Raw genomic sequence first — 4,557 nt, forward strand, 5'->3', positions numbered from 1 at the left:
GTAATAGCACAGGTTCCCCCTTTCTCAGCTGGGATAAAATCTAAAGCCATACAATTCTATACGACTGTTTGCCGGATTGCAATCATTTCAGTGGATATTTCTGTTACTTTGTCCTGTGTTTCTGTCAGGGCCCCTGCAGTATTGTGGCCAGCTCCTCAAGTGCTTGTAGCCAAATTGATGATCTCTCATGAATTCCTGGCTACTCCATAGGAGAGAAAAGCGATCATCCAAAATCGCTCAGTCTCAGTTATTCCTCTCGGCTGCTGGGCACCTGCGGTTCTGGCCAGGATGCATGTTTCCCTGTATAGGAAGTTCAGTTTGGTGGGGGCCTGCGATACCATCCCTCAAAACACCGACAGCCACAGTCATCTCTGACTGGACCACAGTTCCTCACTCTCTTCTCCAGGTGTTATTTGAGGAAGCCCAGGCTGAGAGTTCCTCACTCTGGTTGAGCAGGATTACAGACATTGGAATCATAGTTTTACCCAGCAGGACCCTAGTTCTACCTGTTTGGCAAGGTGTGACAGAGAGACATAAAGGTGTTAACATGGGGGCCCCCAGAAAGACATAAACACGAACACCTCTTTTACATTCCCGTAACGGTTTAAATGAACCAGCAGCAATAGACCACACCTGGAGTGTGGTTTTGATGTTAAAACCACTGTCTTTATTTGTATCTACTTATAATATAACAAATTAAGCAAAATAATCAAAAGCTAAAAGTGTTATGTGTACACATATGTGTAAATATAACTCCCAAACCAGTGAGCTCAGGGATTACCAAGCTTAAACTCTTGAGATGGGAAAGTATGAAATTCAGTTCATGCACGGGATCAATGACGAGAGAGAGATATTTGTAATCCAAGGTGAATGTCAGGAGAAGGCAATTACGTTGAATTCCACAAATTCCACAGTGGTAAAAACAGGATAACAGTCGCTGTAGGTCTTATCCGTTGTTGTTCTAAATGCACATACGAATTATCTCCAAAAGAAGCTTATCACAGGAGTACGGTCTTCAGAAGGAACTACCACCCAGGCAACGGTTAACACACAGGTAGATTCCGCAAGGTACTCCCAATCCAGATGCAACACACAGGGTATTACCGACAGTGATTTCCACAGAATATACCTTCTCACAAGTGTTTACCACATAACACAACCGAATTCTGCTAAGGGTTAACAAAAGTGGTAGACACGAGATACTCCAACAATATCCCCATTTGGATTATACGAATTATCACCAACAGTGATTGGTCACACGGATACCCTCTTCAAGTGAATTACCACCCCCAGGCAAGGGTTAGCACAAGTGGTCCTCACAGGATACTCCCAAACCAACAGATCCACTCCAATGGATCAAACAAAGTGACAATCACACATTCGGTATAGGCTGGATCAATAGTCAACCCACCTTGTGAGCGCAGGAGAGTCCAAACAGTGGCCTTTGGCCACTAGCCCTTTGTTTCGAGCTTTCCATCTTCTTCCTTTCTCTCTGGCTGACAGTGTTTGTGTTGTCCTTGCTTAAATAAAACAAACTGTGAGCTATGTAAACACAAGCTGCGAGTAAGTGTAAACACGCTGCATAGTCAAATAGTTCCACCCCTCTCTCTGTCTCAGTAAGAATCAAACAGGAGACGGGAAAGCCAGGCTTATATACACAGGAATTTAGCAGGAGAATTTAGAATTTAGTATTTTCTCCCTGTGTCGCCTTTTTAGTTATCTTCTGTTGCTCTTTAAAAGTTTCCCAATCCTCTGGCTTCCCTCTCATCTTTGCTATGTTACACATCTTCTCTTTTATTTTTATACTGTCCTTGACTTCCCTTGTCAGACATGGTCGCCCCCTACTATCCTTAGCTGGCTTTTACCACTGAGATGGTGTGGGACTACAACCAGAGGCCATGGGTTAAAGGTGAAAGGTGAAATGTTAAGGTGAACATGATGGGAAACTTCTTCACACAGACGGTCATCCGGGTGTGGAATGAGCAGCCAGCACAAGTGGTGTATGCGAGCATGTTTTCAACATTTAATAGGTTCGTGTAGGTACCTCGATGTGGGAGTGTGCAGTTTAATTAGTTCAGCAGAAACCAGATGGCCCAAATGGCCTGTTTCTGTATTGTAATTTTCCACAAGAACCTGAAGTAATACTAATATTCACTCTAAGTCTTTTTAACAGCTGTGCAGACCAACCATTCACCTCAGCAGGAATTTTTTATAAGACGTTAAAATTGTGGAACTTTAAGTTAATAATATGTAACAGAAAATCCCAGATGCACGGCAAGAAAGACAATTTGCATGAGAGTGTTTCAGTTACTGTGGGGCCAGGTGCCCATGCTGCTCAGCAGGAAGATGGAATAATACCAATGGAGAGAGTCAAACTGAGCCAGGGTACAAATTGCAGATGGCAGAAATGCCCCATTGTTATAGAAATAGGAAAGCATCGGGGAATTAATGGTCATTCCAGATACCAGCTCTCTGCCCAGTCAGGAGATGATTTATCTGTCCAACTTGGGTTCAACCTCATTGTAACAGTGAGTAACAGCCAGATCAAAACTTGATGACTCAAGTAATCTCATCTGAAATGTTGTCCGACAGCCATTGATGGACTTTGTAAATCATTTTAGAGGTTAAAACGAGAAGGAATTTGTCTCCAGGAATCTCAAACACAGCAGGCCAGTTTGGCTGTCTCTGTCTAGATATTTAAGAAGTGGAGCGAGGGATTCAATCGACTATCCTTCCTACTCAAGACTGTGGGGAGGGATTTATTCGGTCATCTGACCAACTGGCACGCCGGTCATTTTACACAGGAGAAAGGCCGTTCACCTGCTCAGACAGTGGGAATAGATACACTCGTCATCTCAACTGAAGGTACATCAGCAAGTTCACACTGGGCAAGGCCATTCACCTGTTCCGTTTGTGAGAAAGGATTCAATTGGTCTTCCAACCTGCGGACACATCGTCAGTTCACACCGGGCAGAGGCTGGTGATCTGCTGAATTTGTGGGAAAGGATTCACTCAATCATCTGACGTAATGGCACACCAGCGGGTTCACACTGGGGAGAGGCCGTTCATCTGCTCTGTCTGTGGGAAGGGATTCAATCAGTCATCGAACCTACAGAGTCATCAGCGAGTTCACACCGGGGAGAAGCCGTTTACCTGCTCAGTCTGTGGAAAGGGATTCACCCAGTCATCCACCCTACAGAGACATCAGCGAGTTCACACCGGGGAGAAGCCATTCACCTGCTCAGTCTGTGGGAACGGATTCACTCAGTCATCCGACCTACAGAGACATCAGCGAGTTCACACCGGGGAGAAACCGTTCTCCTGCTCAGTCTGTGAGAAGGGATGCACTCAGTCACACCACCTACAGAGACATCAGCGAGTTCACACTGGGGAGATGCCGTTCACCTGCTCAGAATGAAGGAAGCGATTCACTCGGTCATCCAACCTACAGAGTCACTTGCGAGTGCACACTGGGGAGAGGCCGTTCACCTGCTCAGAATGTGGGAAAGGGTTCACTCAGTCATGCCAAGTACTGGCACATCCGTCAGTTCACAATGGGGAGTGGCCGTTGTTATGAATCCCTAGATTTCGTTTGCTGTAGACTGCCATTTTAAGAGAGAGAAATTAAAAAGTTAAATCAGTTTGACTTGCAGCTTGTTTACATCGCGTGTAGCTTGATTAGTTTTAACCGAGGACACAGACACTCAAGGTCAGACGGATACGAAGGAGGTAAAATGGAAGGATCAACACCAGGGAACTAGTGGCCAAGGGTCACTGATTGCAACGTCCCTATGCCCACAAGGGTGGGTTAATTATCGATTCATTGTACATCGAATGTTTGGATGTCACCTCGTTTGATCCATAGGAGTGGATCTGATTTGGGGTATCCTGTGAAGACCACTGATGTGTTAACCCTTGCTGGGTGTGGAGGGGTAATTCAGTTGAACACGATACCCCTTGTGACAAGTCAGTTTCCGTGATATTTCGTATGTGGATTTGGAATGATGACAGATAAAATCTACAGCAACTGTTGTGTCGTTTTACCACCATGAAACCTGTGCAATTCGACATAATTGTCTTCTCTCAACAATTACGCTGGATTACAAATATCTCTCTCATCACCTATTCCATGGTTGAACTGAACTTTCATACTTCGTCATCTCAAGTCGCCAAGCCTTGTTTCTCCCGAAATCAATAGTCTGGGAGTTATATTTACACACATATATACACATAACACATTTGTTTATCTTGTTTAAGTTACTATATTTTAAGTAGATTCTAATAAAAATGGTTTAACATTAAAAACAGACTCCAGGTGTAGCCTATTGCTGGTGTTCGTTTCTAACGCGTTACAATTCATACGAAAATTCGGGGCTGCGTCTGGGATATGCTCAGATTTGGGGGCGTAGCCATTAATTATCGATTTCTTTGGGGAAACTCCTTTTGATTTTCTTTTGTGTGGAAAATCAGTAGCAATGGATGTTGATAGATGTCTCGAGGTGCCAGGCATTGGAGGACGCCAGAAGAATTGAGTTGTTATGTATTGCTAAAAGGTTA

Source organism: Hemitrygon akajei, unplaced genomic scaffold, assembly GCF_048418815.1.
Source record: "Hemitrygon akajei unplaced genomic scaffold, sHemAka1.3 Scf000050, whole genome shotgun sequence".
NCBI lineage: Eukaryota > Metazoa > Chordata > Chondrichthyes > Myliobatiformes > Dasyatidae > Hemitrygon > Hemitrygon akajei.